The sequence below is a fragment of the Thalassophryne amazonica genome, chromosome 12 (assembly GCF_902500255.1).
Source record: "Thalassophryne amazonica chromosome 12, fThaAma1.1, whole genome shotgun sequence".
NCBI classification, from domain to species: domain Eukaryota; kingdom Metazoa; phylum Chordata; class Actinopteri; order Batrachoidiformes; family Batrachoididae; genus Thalassophryne; species Thalassophryne amazonica.
The window spans coordinates 72,336,135-72,355,914 of record NC_047114.1 but is presented as its reverse complement, the minus strand read 5'-3'; the positions used below and the strand labels follow the sequence as shown (position 1 = coordinate 72,355,914).

The following is a 19,780-nucleotide window of genomic DNA, read 5'->3' as shown; positions in this document are numbered from 1 at the left end:
AGGGTTAGGCCAAAATGTATGGAAGATTATTAGGGCCAGTGTTTAGAAAAGCTAGACTTAAACTGTGTTGAAGATCAGTAAGGCCAACACGAAAAACAAAGGTTTAGGCTAAAAATGTGCTGAAGATCATAAGGGCCAACATGAAAAACAATGGATTAGGCTAAAAAATGTATGGGGGGGGGGGTTATTAAGGCCAAAATAAAAAACAAAACAAAACAATGGTTTAGGCTAAAATGTATGGGAGATTATTAGGACCAACATGACAAAACAAAGGGTTAGGCCAAAATGTATGGAAGATTATTAGGGCCAGTGTTTTGGAAAAACTAGACTTAAAATGTGTTGAAGATTAGTAAGGCCAACACGAAAAACAAAGGTTTAGGCTAAAAATGTGCTGAAGATCATTAGAGCCAACATGAAAAACAAAAGTCTAGTCTAAAAATGTATAGAAGATTATTAGGGACAACATTAAAAAAAAGTATAAAATGTATGAAAGATTACTGGGTCAACATGAAAAACAATGGTTTAGGCTAAAATGTATGGGAAGTTATTAAGGCCAACATGACAAAACAATGGTTTAGGCTAAAAATGTATGGGAAGTTATTAAGGCCAACATGACAAAACAATGGTTTAGGCTAAAAATGTATGGGAGATTATTAGTCAGATAAATCGGAGCACTGAATTTATGCCTTGCTTTCTGAGGAAAAAAAGTCCAGTCTAATGACACCCTGTCACCCTCAAATCCTTTTGTCAAGGCTGGAGCTCTTAGGTTCATGCAACCAAGACATCACTGAACACTTTTTGGTAGAAGAATACATCACAAAAAAAAAAGAAAAAGCTGGCAAAAAATGCTTTGAATTATTTCGTAGCCTGTTCATCCACAGCAAATAATGGATACATGAATGCCAAGATCCGAACCAGTAAGAAAGACAAAGCTGACAGTGTTCAGGAATGACTGAGCCTTATTAGGCCAGTGTTGGTTAACCCATCAAGTCAATGTGTTTTGTAAAATTAGGCTGAGTTGTTGTCTTTATCAACACAGTAATATTAATGTTTGTAGCCAGAAGCCATTTTTGGTAAGGATGCTGCTAAAGACGTGACTTCACACAAAACTGGTCTCTTTGTAATGTCATAAGGCCAGTTCTTGAAATACCTGGAAAGAGATCAAAAGAAAACTAATCTCATAATTTCATCATTCTGAATCAGATTCTGCTCTGCCTCAAAGTCCAAGAACCCAGATCCATAACGCAAGGTATGCTAGCAAGCTACAGTAAGGTAAGGTCCGGTAAGGTAAGGTAAGGTACGGTATGGTAAGCTACAGTATGGTATGGTAAGGTAAGGTAAGGTACAGTATGGTATGGTATGGTGTGGTATGGTATGATAAGGTACGGTACGGTAAGGTAAGGTACGGTACGGTACAGTACAGCATGGTATGGTAAGCTACAGTAAAGTAAGGTCCGCTAAGGTAAGGTAAGGTACGGTATGGTAAGCTACAGTATGGTATGGTAAGCTATGGTAAGGTAAGGTAAGGTATGGTATGTTAAGGTAAAATAAGGTACGCAAGGTTAAAAAAGGTACAGTAAGCTACAGTAAGGTAAGGTAAAGTAAGGTAAGGTAAGGTATTTGTCATCCTGCATGTCACAGCGGAAGTGGTAATAGAACTGTGTAACAGTTGGATAGAGTGTGTAGGCTCTCAGTTGTCCAGGTGGTTTCCATAGGTAGTAAAATTTCCATAGGGAGTAAAATTTGCAAGTAGAAGGCTAACGCAAATACCTAGGCATGGCAAATCAAGTGAATGAAAATAGAGTATGTACATTGTAAGCAGGACACAAATACAGGTATATGCAGTGGGTGGGTATATCCTTTAGGATAGGCAGTGGGCATAGCCATACGGGATTTGCATCTTTTATTTCTTAAGATAACAGAAGAAAAGCACTCACATAACCTCTACCCCCCCTCTGCCAGTCTGTATGACATAAACTTATTTCACATGCTGCCCCTGTTTGTATTTTGGAGTCAGAGCGTCTGTGTTCCTGTTTCAGCTGTTGTAATTTTGTCCAGCTTTACCCAGTGAACTGGAATCCAGCAGCTCTTTCTAGAAAGCAAATGCTGAGGCACGTCATTCACTATAGAGGGGTCTTTACACATCAGCCAGGTGAGGGGTCAAAGTCTGCTGGTGGGGAACCACAGCCAGTGGAGCGACTGTGGACATTGATGGACAGTCACAGAGAAATCAGTGACAGATCAGATAAGGAGAAGACATCAAATGAAATGAGATACAGGAGCAGAGGGAAGCAAGAGCAGAGGGGTGGGCAGGATTATAGGACTATTATCTATTCCAATCAAAAGTAACCTAATGCAATAATACTGTAATAATGTTATGTTATATTAGATAACATCATTCTTTGAAACATTGGGCTATTAATTAAATATGAATTTAGACTAATAAACCAATATACACTGTGTATATATAAGATAAGATAAACTTTATTGATCTCACAGAGGAGAAATTCACATGTTACTGTTGTGTGTTGGGGGGTGTGGCTGGATGTTTTGGTGTTCTTTTCTTTTCTTTGCTCTTCAGGTGGCATGAGAACTGATTTGTCTGTGGAGAAGGTGCTGGCTGAAGAGTCCTCACCCTCATCAACATCATGTGTAGCACCTGTGACTGGTGCTCACATGCAACCTTAAAGACTTTCAGCTGAAGCAGATAATTGGATGGCGTTCTGCATTTAAGGCATGTGTGATTCAAGCAGAACTGCCGGGAACTCGACCTTGTGATGTCCGTTTGTGAGACGCTGAGGACCGCGCCTGGGTTTGACACATCGAGCCCGTGAAGCAAGGAAGGGTGAGGGACACATGCTGTCAGCACACATCAAAGGTGATTAAGTGTTCGACTAATTGTTGATAGTAACTTGGTGTTTTGTTACGCAGTATACTGGAATTGTGATGAGAATTGTGCAGTTTGCTTCTCACTGTTGTGGCATGCAGGATAAGTGATCCTCCACTTGTTGTGAGAAGCTGCTCATTTGCATAAAGTTAAAAAATACAGACCTGAATGTGTTGCTGATAGCGTGTGTCTTTTGAAAGATATTGTTGTAACTGCTGACTTACCTCACCTCTTCTTTGCTTCACAGAGAGTCAGTTTGTCGTGTCCACCTGGGGGGTGTTTGTCTGGTGGTAGTGGGTCCAGGAACGCCGGGCTTCTATCCTTTTGGGCGCTTAAGAGCGTGCCAACAGTCACTCCACCAGAAGGACGTTCTTTTAGTCTTGTACACATTATTATGCACAGGTGAAAAATAAATTGTTTCTGTTGTTGGAACCGCTTTCTGGTTATTTTTAGCGCTGGGTTCTGTCTGACGCAGGTCCGCTCCTCAACCCGCGTCGACACATAACAGTTACGTCAGCTCTTAAAAAACACACAAGATGGGTGCAAGTAGAGGAAAATGTTTATCAAGCAGTGTGTGAAAGGATAACAATAATAATACTTGTAACAGTACAAGACATAAGAAAATGAGGTAGAAATAGAATATGTGTGTGTGTATGTGTGTATATAACTATATATATATATATATATATATATATATATATATACACATATACATACATACACGCATACACATATGCACACACATACCAATACACATATACATATGCATAAATATATGTACGTACATATATAAGTAAGTACATATGCATATATATAAACATGATTGGGATTGAAAGAGATAGGAGCATCTTATTTACAATATGTGAAATGGAAATGGAAATATATATATACGAAGTCTGTTAGAAAAGTATCCGACCTTATTTATTTTTTTCAAAAACTGTATGAATTTGGACGTGTGATTACATCAGATATGCTTGAACCCTCGTGGGCATGCGAGAGTTTTTTCACGCTTTCAGAGAAAGCTCAAAGAGATTATTCTCAGTAAGATAGTCTACGAGCTGCCATGACACCACTTTTTCCAGAATTTTAGAGAAAAATGATAGATTTGATATCAGCTGATAGTTTGTCAATACACTAGGGTCAAGTGTTTCTGTGTAGGCTCTCAGTTGTCCAGGTGGTTTCCATAGTAGAGAAGCTTGAATCTTTGACTGGACTGGGTTGCTTGACGTGAGGACGTTTCGCTTCAAATCACAGAAGCTTCCTCAGCTAAAATTCTTGCTCTGGTAGTCTGACTTCTGTCTTGACTCTTGTAGAGAAGAATAAACCAGAAGCCAACAAAAGCTGGAGTTTTTTATGGTCCCTTTTTATGGTTTTACGATGGTCCCTGGACAAAGTGCAGAAGTCCCAGAAAACAAAGAGACCAGATAGACAGGAGACGGAGACAAGAAGAAGAGGAGTGTCTATCCCTTATGTAGCAGGAGTAGGGGAAAAACTACAGAGAATCTTCAGACAGCACAAAATCCCAGTTTACTTTAAACCGGTTAACACCTTGAGACAGAAATTAGTTCACCCTAAGGACAGGATCCCTAGTTACAAACAGAGCAATGTAGTGTATTATATCAGATGTCAGGAAAACTGTAATGAACACTACATGGGTGAGACTAAGCAACCTTTAAACAAGAGGCTATACCAGCACCGCAGAGAGGTCGCCAATGGACCTCAGTCTGCAGTTCATCTCCACCTGAAAGACACAAACCACACGTTTGAGGACAAGGAAGTTAAAATCTTAGCCAGAGAGAAGAAATGGTTTGAGAGAGGTGTCAAGGAAGCATTCTTTGTAAAACAGTTGAAACCAGGCCTTAACCGGGGGGCGGGTCTCAGACACGCTTTGTCCCCTGTTTACAATGGGGTACTCAGGTCAAAGCAGTTTCAGTCTTTTGTTCATGGTAATGAGTCATTCACATCATCAGGAGAGTCGTCAAGGGAGCCATCAGGGGAGGCTTCCATCCCATCATTAGGAGAGTGCTAACTACAGCACAATAGGTGCTAATTAGAGCTATTGTTTAGTCACTAGCCTATAGCAGTTGGCCTCTTGGTAGGAGGGGTCTGGTTAGGTTAAAAACTCCAGCTTTTGTTGGCTTCTGGTTTATTCTTCTCTACAAGAGTCAAGACAGAAGTCAGACTACCAGAGCAAGAATTTTAGCTGAGGAAGCTTCTGTGATTTGACGCAAAACGTCCTCACGTCAAGCAACCCAGTCCAGTCGAAGATTCAAGCTTCTCTACTAGGGTCAAGATTAGGTTTTTTAAGTAATGGTTTAATCACTGCAGATTTGAAACATTTAGGAACAGATCCAGAAGTTAAAGAAAGATTAATCATTTCCAGCACAGTCGGCCCAAGAGTGGGCCACAGGTCCTTAAACAGTTTTTTTTTGGTATAGGATCAAATACACAGGTTGTGCTTTTAGTTGACATTACTAGTTTTGTCAGCATACCTAGTGAGATACTGTCAAATTCTGTAAATCTAGGTAATACCTCAGTAGTGGCGCCCACATCAATAGCAGGGTGTAGTGGCTGGGTTAAGGCGTGCTGGGATATGTTTAACCTGATGTCTTCTATTTTCTTCTCAAAGTAATCCAGGAAATCTTGTGCTGTAAAAGGAAAGCGAACTACAGGTGGTTGTCCATGCAAAAGTGTTGCCACCGTGTCGAACAAGAACTTTGAGTTATGCTTGTTTTTGTTGATCAAATCAGAGTAGTAAGTCCGCTTTGTAGCCAATAATGCATGCTTATAGTCTAAGATAGCATCACGCCACGCAAGGTGAAATACTTCTAATTCTGAATGGCGCCATGTCCGTTCTAGACCTCTTGCTTTATGCTTGAGGTCACGCAGATAATCACTGAACATAATTGTAACATGATTGAATTGATTACGTTACAGGAACTATTTAATGTCTAGTGTGCACAAGATTAATATCTTAAAGGGACAAGTTAATGTCATCACATGATAGTTATCTTGTGGAACAACGTATTTGTTTACGCAATAAATATTGTGCACACAAGACAATTGTCTTGTGTGAACAAGATAATATGTGAGTGAACCTGAAAATATTGTGTTACAAAAACAAGTTATTGTGCGCACATGATATTTATTGTGGGACCAAGTTGTTATATTGTATGCATTAGATAATTGTGTTGTAGCAACTGTAGTTACTGTCTTGTGTACACAATATAATTATGTCACAAGAACAATTTAATATCTTGTGTACACAAGATAGATAGCTTATTAGCATGTCATTATGGACCTAAGATAGTTATCTTACTACAGCTATCTTATTACATTGTGCGGACAAGATAATTCCATTGTTGTGGCAAGTCTTGTGCACACAATATATCTATCTTGTGTGAGAAAGTTAAAATTGTATGTATAAGATGTGATGTAGAAACAAGTTACTATGTGTACATGATGTAAGGTTAGGGTTATAGTGGATACAAAATAAATTCCTTGTGGGAACAAGTTGTTGCAACAAGTTATCAAAGTCAAAATCAAAGTGTCTTTATTTGTCTCCCTAAGGAGAAATTTGCCTTGGACAGGGTCTGCTACACAACAACACATCCAGTTCATAGCACCTATACATTAAAAACAACAGCACAGTAAATCAAAGGATAAAATTTAAATACACAACATTATTAACATCTTTGTGCAAATTCCGCAATACATACCCTTATGCTATCTTCCCTGAAGTATCTGCTGATTTATGAGCTTCACTGATAATGGAATAAATGAATGTTTATATCGATTATATTTACAAAGAGGAACCCTGTACCTCCTTCCTGAGTTAAGTATATTCAGAGTGCAGTACATGAGACGCATCTGTTAAAATATTGTCAGCACATCTGAGAACTGCCTGTTCAAACAACTCTTGGGGAGTTACAGGTACCACCATACCCATGATTTTGCCAGCTATCTTAATCAGATTTAATATTTGAGTTTTTGATTTAACCATTAAATTACAAAACCAGCTAGTAATACCACACCGTAACATGGAATCAATCGTTGCTCTGTAGAAAATCAACATAATATTCCTACATACACCAAACAGTTGGAGTTGACGAAGAAAGTGCATGCGCTGGTAGATTCGGGCACAAACGCTTGACACTTGCATGTGCCAGCTTAAGTTGTTATCGATGTAAACCCCCAGATATTTATACGAATCCACCTGTTTAATGTTATGTCCATGTATGGTGACCACACTATGGTCTCCAACAGCCCGAGGGTCCACCAACATCTCCAGTTTTATTAGTATTAATCTGCAATTGATGGACATCACACCAGTTCACAAACCTGTCCACTCCAGATTTGTGACAACTCGAATTAGTGCTAGTGTTTAGCAGACTGAGTATTACAGCGTCATCTGAAAATTTAACAACATACTGGTTTGGCTGATAGCTGATGCAGTCATTGGTATACAGTGTAAATAAAAAGGTGAACTAACACAGCCCTGAGGGCACCAGTGCTACTTAACGCAGTATCAGAGCAGACAGAATTGACCTTCACCTGTTGTGACCTGTTTGTTAAAAAAGAATGATACCACTTAATTAAAAAAGGGTTCACATTCAGCCGAATCATTTTTTGAAGAAGGATATGTGACCGGATACAGTTAAAAGCAGAACTAAAATTAATAAAACTAATTTGGCATATGCAGAGGAACTCTCAAGATGCTTTAAACCAAGTTCATATAGTTAAAATGGCATCACTCGTACTCCTTTTGTACGCAACTGATAACTGATTCAAGTGTGGCTCCACCTTTGCAGTAAGCTCCTGAATTAACAGTTTCTCCAATGCTTTCATTACATTAGAGGTTAGGGCACTGGCCCGAAAATCATTATTCACTTGGGGGCATGATTTCTTGGGGACTGGAATAATAACTGATCTCTCCAAAGCTCAGTACTGAATAAGTATCAATAGAGAGGCTGGAAGAGTTGATGCCAAGCTGGAGTGAGCTCCTCTGCAAATGTTTTTTAAAGAAAAGCAGACATATTGTCTGGCCCTGTCGCTTTATTAGTATACATTGATTTTAAAAACTTGAATCCTATTGTTTTAACAAGTGTTTGTGGCAGCTGCAGAAGTTCAATCCTGCCAAAAACTGATGGTATGGTGAACTCGACACTGCCTCATTGTGTCCATCATCTCTTCTTCCATCATCCGTCTGGTACGCTGCTGCCACAGCCAAGGACAGGTGCAGACTGCAGCATATCATCCACGCAGCAGAGATGGTGATCGACTGCAGTTTTGCCATCCCCTGCCGGACCTGTACAACCTCGAGGGCACCTGAGGCAAGCAAGGAAGATAGTGGCTAATCCTCTCACCCAGGACACAAACGTTTTGTTACCCCACCCCTCTGGCAGACGTCTCAGGTCCATCAGGACTAAAACCTAAAGACACAAAAACCAGCTTCTTTCCATTCACAGCTAGACTTAGAAAGAATGCCAGAGACTCCATTTACTCTTGCTTTGTTTTCTTTCTTGACGCTTTGATGTCTTCCTTGGTCTACCAGTATGTTTGCCTTTAACAACCTTCCCATGTTGTTTGTATTTGGTCCAGAGTTTAGACACAGCTGACTGTGAACAACCAACATCTTTTGCAACATTGCCTGATGATTTACCCTCTTTTAAGAGTTTGATAATCCTCTCCTTTGTTTCAATTGACATCTCTCGTGTTGGAACCATGATTCATGTCAGTCCACTTGGTGCAACAGCTCTCCAAGGTGTGATCACTCCTTTTTAGATGCAGACTAATGAGCAGATCTGATTTGATGCAGGCGTTAGTTTGGGGATGAAAATTTACAGGGTGATTCCATAATTTATTCCTCTAATTGAGTGAGTCCATATTTTTTTCCCTCTGCTTGGTCTAAAAAGTAACCGTTACTGACTGCCACAATTATTTTTCCTGATTCTTATAGTGTTTCTTAAAGCCAGGAAGTTGCCATTTGAAATGACTTTAGTTTTGTGTCATGTCTGTGATCTGCTTTTTTCTACAAAATTAAACAACCGAATGAACATCCTCCGAGGCCGGTGATTCCATAATTATTGCCAGGGGTTGTAGTTATTTTCTTGCATGCACAAAAAATAAGCTACTATGTGCACACAATTGTCATAGGTAGATCTGACAGAAGTTGCAGGAACAAGTTATTATCTTGTTTTAACAGGATGATATTGTGGGAACAAGTTGTTATCTTGTGCAGCATTTGTGTTACGGAAGCAAGTTTGTATTTTGTGCTGACAAGATTATCTTGTTAAAACACGTTATTATCTTGTTTTAACAAGAATGTTGTGGGAACAAGTTGCTATCTTGTTTGGACAAGATAATTATGGAAACAATTCATCACAGTGAATGCTCAAGATATGACTTTTTGTACAAATATTATAAAAGATAATTGTGTTGTGGGAAAAATATATCTTGTGTGAACAAGATATTTCTGTTATCTAAGCAAATTATCTTGTACACGTCAGTTTTTTTTTCTTCTTCTTCTTTTTTGCAAGCTATTGTCTTGTTACGCCGGATAATATTCTGAATATAACATTCTACTTTTTTTTTTTTTTGTTTTTGTTTTTTTAAAGACCATCTTTTGTTACCAGTCAGAGCTTCGTAGTTTCTAGAAACTCCAGGTTGTTTTCTTCTTCTGCAGCCACAGCGACACCTGCTGCCGCACACAGGAATTGAAGCCTTTGTCTGATAAATACTGCATCAACCTGCTGTGCCAATGAGTCAGCGTTAGCGCACAGCTGCAGGTCCGGGAGCTTCTCTCGCTTTTTCCACCTTTAATATTTCTAAGCTGTTCATTAGCTGGATATGGATCAGTTTCGTAGTTTATTTATCAAACTAGACCAAACAAGGATGGCTTCATATCAGTGGCAGAGCTTCACAGTGAAATGAGAAAACATGGGATCCTATCAGTGGATGACAAAGCCAAGGTAATATTTGTATTCATTTTATTTATTTATCTATTTTATTATTTATCTATCCTATCTTTCAACTCCCAGAATATTGTTGATTGTTATGATCGTGACAAAGATGGCAAGTTGGATTATGAAGAGTTCCTGAGCTACATGATGGACAGAGAGAAAACGTGGAAAATCCACTTTCACCATCTTGACAAGGACAAATGTGGTGAGTGTGCAGATTCCTATCGGAAGTAGTCATTTTCAGCTTGTTGAATACATGCTAAATTCTGCACACGTTATGTAGGGATTTTAGAATGTGATTTTTAAATTAACAAAAAATGTTGCAATATCTGTTAAAGCTACAGTGTGTAGGATTTAGGGGCATTTATTAGCAGAAATAGAATATAGTATTCATACGTGTTCGTTAACCGCCTGTCACACCATGAGAAATCAAGGAAACATATAAGGAACTGATACAAATTTTGATATGTTTGTGTCCCTTTGTTCTATACAAGTCCTTTTCCATTCGTTAAATGCATTCATTTTTAGCTGATGGCTGCTGAGTCCATTGAAAAGTTTTGTGCATGCTCAAAACTTTGAGTAGACATGAGATGGAGAGCTTTCCCAGTGGTTGCACATTTGTTTACCATTTTACTTATTTGTTAGTTGTACAATACTCCTGTTTATATCCTGTAGTTGTTCAATGCTTCTGACTGGGCTTTTGATTAGCCAAAGCTCCTGCGCAGGGTGTGAATTCAGCACCAGGAGAGAGAGGACAGTTCCAGACGCAGCAACAATGCGACTATTCATTTAGCCAAGGTCAGACAGAAGAAAAAGATATGATATGTGTCCTTTATTTATTTTGACATCAGAGCGCCAGATTCTCTTGGTGAGAACGCGCACAGAGAAAGAAGGTTTGTTTGTTGTCCTCGCTGTTGCAGCTGCACTGAACACCAGCACAGTGATAAGATGTTGTCAGCACATGAACATAGTGAGGTAGTATGACTTTATGATCCCTGAGTGAGCTGGATTCTAGCCACATTTGTGTTTAGTCCTCAGTGAATCCCTCTCAAATCCACCTCCCCAGCATGCATATATGGCTTCAAACTGGGAAAATTGTTCTGCTGAATGCAGCTTTTCGTGCTGCTTGTGGAAATTAGATTAGATTCGATTAGATAGAAATTTATTGATTCCTTGGGAAGACTCCCTCAGGGAAATTGAGGTTCCAGCAGCATTGTATTGCAACACACAGGGTAGGAAGCACACAGAGACGTCATCTGGTCATCACAGCCCCAAATCCACCTGAGTCCGATGGATTAGGGGCTATCTGACACCGGACAAATTATTTCAGTTGGTAACTAACTGATTTACTTAGTCCGTCATAGGGTGACAACACCTGTAGTGTATAATACCTGCAACAATGAGTTGATGTGTTTTCATAAGCTTAGAATTAACTCTTCGTATCAACATGGGAGCAGGCCGCCTAATGGAGGTTGCCATATTGCACCACCATGTTAATACAGGAGTTCAAATAGGACATACTTACTCAGCATTTTGCATTTTGTAGAGTGGCTGTAAGACTGGAAGAGGAATTAGCGGTTGCTTTCTTATACACCTTCTGCTGGTTGCTTGTGTAGGCTAACGTCGGAGAAATAATTTTTGCAAATCGGATGATCATTCATACTACTTATCATAAAAGAAGGCAAGCAAGCATGAACCCTTGTTAAAGAAGTGAAAAATCATGAATCATGCAGTCTGCAGCCTCACCACTAGATGCCACTAAATCCTGCACACTGTAGCTTTAAACCATATAGTAAGATTCTACTACTATTAATGTAAAAAAAAAATACTACTGTAATGCCTCCTTGGATGTAAAATTATGAATGTTGTGGAAACACATTCTTTTTTCCAAAGTCAGTAAGCTTGGCTTGTTCCTTTTGTCTATGGTACACAACAGGCAGACAGTGAATCTTGCACTCACACAGTTTACAGCATGCCTTTGTTGTCACAACCTGCAGCACAATCAGCACAATGAATGATTTCTCTGACGCTTCAGTTGCAGACCGTGTATAATTTTGTGCATCTTTTCTCTGATCAGGCGTCATTGACCAGGAGGACATCATATGTTTTGTTTAAGGAGTTAGGACTGGTCATTTCAAAGCCGAATGCAAAAAAAATTATACAAATGTAAGAGTCTTTTGCACTACTTTATAGATTCATGGTTGCATTGATAGGAATTATTAAAATCTCACTGCAGGTATGCAGAGTTAAAATAAAATACATGATTTGACTGAAAGGGTTATGCTGTGGCACCACTTTACAAAATGGAAATAATGTGTAACATGGATTTATAAATTGGCATTAATTACTTTATTAAGGGGTTATAAATATAGACACATACATGCATAGTCAGGTTTAAATATATATATATATATTTTTGCTTGTGTATACCATCACAATGGAACTGCAAAGAAACCATCAAGATGTGCTTATAGCGTTGACTTTCTGCTTTAATTCAAGGCGCTTAACAAAAATATTACATTAACCATTTAGGTATTACAGCTTTTTATACACATTGCTTCTGTTTTCAGAAGCCTTAAGTAATTGGACAAAATAGATATAAGGATTATTGTAATATACTCAACAAAAATATAAATGCAACACCTTTACTTTCGCTCTAATCTTTCATGAGGTGAAGTCAAAGATTCAAGACTTCTATGCAGGCAAAATATTTATTTGTTAAAATCCACTGACTTTATTTTGCCCAGTCCAGGGTGCACCTATTCAATAATCATGCTGTTTAATCAGAATCTTAATATGTCACACCTGCCAGGTGGACCTTAGTAACAGTGAAGAGCTTACTAACACGGATATTAACAAATTTGTGAGCAAATTTTGAGAGAAATAAGCCTTTTGTATATATGTCTTGAATGTTTTACTTCTATGTATGAAAAAATGGGAATGAAATCAAAAGTGCTGCATTTCTATTTTTAGTTGAGTCTACATATCATGACTTTTACAGCCATTTTTCTTTAGACAAGTTAGATGATGGACATAGTTACTGAATATGTCCTGGACCTCATTCACATCCATCAATAAGCAATACAGTATGGTTTTGTATATATATGATTCATTTCAACCTCATTGCAGTGTTATACGCTAAGAAAATTCTAAAAATTGTCACTGCCCAAATACGTAATAGAATATCATCACTAATTTCAAACCCGTTTAAGATAAACTGACGTTTACAACCGCAGAAGTGATAACTGTCTGTACCTGAGTAAGCCACAAAAGTGCTACATTATGACCATATACAATACTGTGGAAACATTTAGGTGCTATTAATGTGCTGAAACATTTAAAACTAATGTAGCACTGCTAAATATGTAAAATGATCAATAAACATAAATAAGTAAAATGTGCAACCATTTTTATTTCATCTTTAAAAGCATGTCATTTCTGTTAGATTGTGCCCTGCAATTTATAAGAAAATGAGGTTGTACACAGATTTTGTGATATGTCATTGAAGGTTTTTAGACACCCAGGTAGAGATATCTAGGTCAACTGGACTCCTTGTTGATCTTCAAGATATTTTGCCCTGAAAAGCTTCTCAATTTTTATATTATTTACTAGGCAGCACACCTGCAATTAATTATTTTTGTTGGTTTCTCTTCGAAATGTCAAGAGGGTAGAGATATAAATTAATAAATTAATTAATTGAGTAATAATAATAATAGTAAACTCTCACATTAGTTTTTGTTGGAGTAAAAATTACATTTATCAGTTTTCTAGCAGGTGGTACACAAGAACAAAAATGTTTATTTTTCCATTATAACATATTATTACTGCTCTGAGGATGAGTAAATTAATCTAAATGAATAAAGTAACTGTCAACATAAAAAAAATGTTGACAGTTTGATTTGTAGTATAAAATGCAGTAGCCATCATGCACAGCTGCTCTTGCAAAGTATTCTTTATTTTGGCATGAAACAGTAACACAAAATACAGAGTGTATTTGCTGTGACTGTTGGGTGTATCAATGCCAGAATGGATAAGGACAGTTCCATGACTGTGGACTGGGGGGAATTCCTGCATCATGTCATCTTGAATCCTGTGGACAGTATAGGAGAACTGGTGTCCTCGTGGAAGCACAGTCTGGTAAGAAGCTGGTGTTCAGTGGAGGAGAATTCAGGGTCTTGGTGGTGCACCTAATAGCCTAATTCCTCATCTTGTCTGACTGCAGGTTTTTGATGTGGGTGAGAGCCGGTCTATGCCCATTGAATTCCCAGAAGAGAGATCTGGCTTTGGTGCCTGGAGAACATTTGTTTTTGCATCCGGACTGGCAGATGCAGTATCCAGAACTGTGACAGCACCCATCGACCGCCTGAAGACCCAACTCCAGGTCAGTTCCACAATCAGGTGTCATTTTGTTTGAGACATACTCAAACCATTGCAGAGATAGTCAACAGCAGTGGGTGTGATCTGAGAAACCCGAGCAGGTTTGACCCAACGGCTCACCTCTGAAAAAGTAAATTAAGAAAGATTTGACATCAACCACAAAATAAAAAAGTAATCAGCTGCTGGGGTCCTTAACATTGAGGTGCCTGCTTGCTGGATCATGCACAGAGAAATGTGACACATGGTCAAAATGTCACAGCTGATGTTTCCTGGTACATTAAACAAAAATGGTGCTCAACAGCATTAAAAGTGGTTTGTTGGCTTGTAATCAGGCAAAACCACTTTTGGTGCTATATCAGCACTATAGGACTTTTAGGTGATATATACAACCCATAGTTCCCCTATGATCACAGCGGAACCACTTTTGATGCTATTACTACTACTACTTATTATTGTTAATTGTGTTTATGCTTTTCCTTATTTAATTAGTTATTTTTATCTATCAGACCAAAATTGTTTCGCCTTTATTTGAATTCATTCCTACACTCTTGGTCAATGTAGTGTTTCTGCTACTACCAGATCAATCTATCTGGCATTTTCTCTGCAGGTTGTTGGATCTAAGGCCTTTCCCAAGGTTTTCAGGAGCTGAAGGCAGGTGGTCTGAGAACTATGTGGCAAGGCAACGTCGTTAATGTGCTGAAGGGAACACCGCAGTCAACACTGCAGTGTTTTATCTACGCCCAGGTAGAGGCATAACACAAACAACCTGCTCTCAGGACATGGCCGGCATGACTTACTGCAAAACTGCTGTGACCAATTTAAGTATTTCACTGCCAGTTACTGCCTAAATTTTTCTAGTACTCCACCTCTACACAACATTAGCAACAAATGGTCAGAATCATTCATGAACAGCTGTGTACTGTGAATCAGTTTGCACATTCTGTGCTTCTTATTGTCCTCCAGATGAAGGTATACACCCAAAACAGAACCCAGGAGACCCTTTCGGTGCAGCAGCGTTTTGGCTTGGGTTGCATCTCTGGTGCTGTTGCTCACGCTGCCTTCTACCCATTAGAGGTATCAGAGAGGGGTGGCAGGTTTGAGTACCTTGCCATTTCTCTTCTGTCTTGTAAATTAGTAATTAGTTGGTGTACATAGAATTTGAATTATTACATTGAAAAGTTAGAGCTCTTATTTAATATTTGACTTCAAGAAAATGTCATTGGAACCATTTGTAGTCTTTTTAATGTTCAGATCGCACCAGTTTGTAATAAACTAATATGGATGATATGAAGTAGAGGTGCTGACTTTGTACAAAAATGCAAGTGACATAGGTTCAACTTTTAATTAGAGAATACATTTCTCTATCTCTGTCAGTCGTTTCCTGTCTATACACTGCCCTGTGAGAAAAATGCACCGATATGTACTAATCACGTCATTCTGTTACAACTGTTATTTAATCCCCTTTAGGTGTTGAAGGTGAGACTGAACCTGCAACAAGCAGGCACCTATAATGGTGTTGTGGCATGCGCCCAAACTATTTATAGACATGAGTCTTTGTCATCGTTTTATAGAGGATTCAAGCCGAGTATTCTGTTATGATCCCCTATGCAGGCGTGGAATGTGCAGTTCATCAGGTGAGACATCAACACTCTCAGATCAAATACTAGTTCATCTGACAGATGCTAATTTTCTTCTTCTTGCAGTCAATCATGAACGGGCAAAGAGTGATCCAGCTTATAACAGTGACTCCAAACTGTTCTTCTTCAGTTTTGTTGCCTTCGCCTCAGGACAAATAACCAGTTACCCGCTGGCAGTGATCCGGACTCAGCAGCAAGCACAAGGTAACTTTTACCCAGACGTAGTTTAGATTGCATGAAACAATTAGAACTCATATTTTACTCATGAAAAGGTATCTGTTTTTCAGCTTTCTGCCCAGAGTCACATCCCACGTCCGGTGTGTTACAAGAACTTATTGGGATATATGGAAGATGTGGAATTAGAGGATATTATAATGGCATGGGAGCCAGCTTTGCCCGAGCAATTCCATGTGCCTTGATAAACTACACTTTAACCACAAAATTTGAAAGAATGTTTTCTTCAACTTCGTCTTGAGATTTGTTTTCTGTGCCAGACAGGTTTGTGTGCTGAACTTTGTGTTTAAGTTTCTTCTTTCAGGGATGTAATGAGGAATACTGACAAATTAGTCCCAAAAACAATTGGAATCTGGGGAGGGAAAAGGGCTCAGACTCATCAAATTAATATTTTGACAGTGGGGGTGGCCAGAGCAACCTAAAGTTACCTTTGATAACGAGATCAGTAAGGCCAACATGAAAAACAAAGGTTTAGGCTAAAAATGTGCTGAAGATCATAAGGGCCAACATGAAAAACAATGGATTAGGCTAAAAAATGTATTGGGGGGGGGGGGGGGGGTATTAAGGCCAAAAAATAATAAAAAAAACAATGGTTTAGGCTAAAATGTATGGGAGATTATTAGGGCCAACATGAAACAAAGGGTTAGGCCAAAATGTATGGAAGATTATTAGGGCCAGTGTTTTGGAAAAACTAGACTTAAAATGTGTTGAAGATTAGTAAGGCCAACACGAAAAAACAAGGTTTAGGCTAAAATGTGCTGAAGATCATTAGAGCCAACATGAAAAACAAAAGTCTAGTCTAAAAATGTATAGAAGATTATTAGGGACAACATTAAAAAAAGTATAAAATGTATGAAAGATTACTGGGTCAACATGAAAAACAATGGTTTAGGCTAAAATGTATGGGAAGTTATTAAGGCCAACATGACAAAACAATGGTTTAGGCTAAAAATGTATGGGAAGTTATTAAGGCCAACATGACAAAACAGTGGTTTAGGCTAAAATGTATGGGAAATTATAAGGGCCAACATGACAAAACAAAGGGTTACGGCAAAAATGTATGGAAGATTTTACGGCCAAAGTTTAAAAAAAAAAATAGACTTAAAATGTATTGAAGATCAGTAACGCCAATATGATAAACAAAGGTTTAGGCTAAAATGTATTGAAGAACATTAGAGCCAACATGAAAAACAAAAGTTTTACTCCTAAAAATGTATTGAACATATTAGGGACAACATAAAAAAGGATAAAATGTATGGAAGATTATTAGGGCCACCATGAAAAACAATGGATTAGGCCTTTAAAAAAATGTATGGGGGGGGGGGGGGCGGGGATATTAAGGCCAACATAAAAACAAACATAGTTTAGGCTAAATGTATGGAGATTATAGGGGCCAACATGACAAAACAAAGGGTTAGGCCAAAATGTATGGAAGATTATTAGGGCCATGTGTTTAGAAAAGCTTAGACTTAAATCTGTGTTGAAGATCAGTAAGGCCAACACGAAAACAAAGGTTTAGGCTAAAAATGTGTGAAGATCATAAGGGCAACATGACAAACAATGGATCTAGGCTAAAAAATGTATGGGGGGGGGGGTTATTAAGGCCCAAAATAAAAACACAAAACAAAACAATGGTTTAGGCTAAAATGTATGGGCGATTATTAGGACCAACATGACAAAACAACGGGTTAGGCCAAAATGTATGGAAGATTATTAGGGCCAGTGTTTTGGAAAAAACTAGACTTAAATGTGTTGAAGATTAGTAAGGCAACACCCCGAAAAAACAAGGTTTAGGCTAAATGTGCTGAAGATCATTAGAGCCAACATGAAAAACAAAAGTCTAGTCTAAAAATGTATAGAAGATTATTAGGGACAACATTAAAAAAAAGTATAAAATGTATGAAAGATTACTGGGTCAACATGAAAAACAATGGTTAGGCTAAAATGTATGGGAAGTTATTAAGGCCAACATGACAAAACAATGGTTTAGGCTAAAAATGTTATGGGAAGTATTAAGGCCAACATGACAAAACAATGGTTTAGGCTAAAAATGTATGGGAGATTATTAGTCAGATAAATCGGAGCACTGAATTTATGCCTTGCTTTCTGAGGAACAAAAGTCCAGTCTAATGGACACCCTGTCACCCTCAAATCCTTTTGTCAAGGCTGGAGCTCTTAGGTTCATGCAACCAAGACATCACTGAACACTTTTTGGTAGAAGAATACATCACAAAAAAAAAAGAAAAAGCTGGCAAAAATGCTTGAATTATTTCGTAGCCTGTTCATCCACAGCAAATAATGGATACATGAATGCCAAGATCCGAACCAGTAAGAAAGACAAAGCTGACAGTGTTCAGGAATGACTGAGCCTTATTAGGCCAGTGTGGTTAACCCATCAAGTCAATGTGTTTTGTAAAATTAGGCTGAGTTGTTGTCTTTATCAACACAAGTAATATTAATGTTTGTAGCCAGAAGCCATTTTTGGTAAGGATGCTGCTAAAGACGTGGACTTCACACAAAACTGGTCTCTTTGTAATGTCCTAAGGGCCAGTTCTTGAAATACCTGGAAAGAGATCAAAAGAAAACTAATCTCATAATTTCACATTCTGAATCAGATTCTGCTCTGCCTCAAAGTCCAAGAACCAGATCCATAACGCAAGGTATGCTAGCAAGCTACAGTAAGGTATAGGTCGGTAAGGTAAGGTAAGGTACGGTATGGTAAGCTACAGTATGGTATGGTAAGGTAAGGTAAGGTACAGTATGTATGGTATGGTGTGGTATGGTATGATAAGGTTACGGTACGGTTAAGGTAAGGTACGGTACGGTACAGTACAGCATGGTATGGTAAGCTACAGTAAAGTAAGGTCCGCTAAGGTAAGGTAAGGTACGGTTCTGGTAAGCTACAGTATGGTATGGTAAGCTATGGTAAGGTAAGGTAAGGTATGGTATGTTAAGGTAAATAAGGTACGCAAGGTTAAAAAAGGTACAGTAAGCTACAGTAAGGTAAGGTAAAGTAAGGTAAGGTAAGGTATTTGTCACCTGCATGTCACAGCGGAAGTGGTAATAGAACTGTGTAACAGTTGGATAGAGTGTGTAGGCTCTCAGTTGTCCAGGTGGTTTTCCATAGGTAGTAAATTTCCATAGGGAGTAAAATTTGCAAGTAGAAGGCTACGCAAATACCTAGGCATGGCAAATCAAGTGAATTGAAAATAGAGTATGTACATGTAAGCAGGACACAAATACAGGTTATATGCAGTGGGTGGGTATATCCTTTAGGATAGGCAGTGGGCATAGCCATACGGGATTTGCATCTTTTATTTCTTAAGATAACAGAAGAAAAGCACTCACATAACCTCTACCCCCCACTCTGCCAGTCTGTATGACATAAACTTATTTCACATGCTGCCCCTGTTGTATTTTGGAGTCAGAGCGTCTGTGTTCCTGTTTCAGCTGTTGTAATTTTGTCCAGCTTACCCAGTGAACTGGAATCCAGCAGCTCTTTCTAGAAGCAAATGCTGAGGCACGTCATTCACTATAGAGGGGTCTTTTACACTCAGCCAGGTGAGGGGTCAAGTCTGCTGGTGGGGAACCACAGCCAGTGGAGCGACTGTGGACATTGATGGACAGTCACAGAGAAATCAGTGACAGATCAGATAAGGAGAAGACATCAAATGAAATGAGAT

The 19,780-nt window shown here is 38.6% G+C and overlaps 1 pseudogene; it reads left to right on the top strand.

Moving 5' to 3' along the window:
- Window positions 1-9,563: 9,563 nt before the first annotated feature.
- LOC117521878 lies at window positions 9,564-16,372 on the top strand (annotated as a pseudogene).
- Window positions 16,373-19,780: the final 3,408 nt, after the last annotated feature.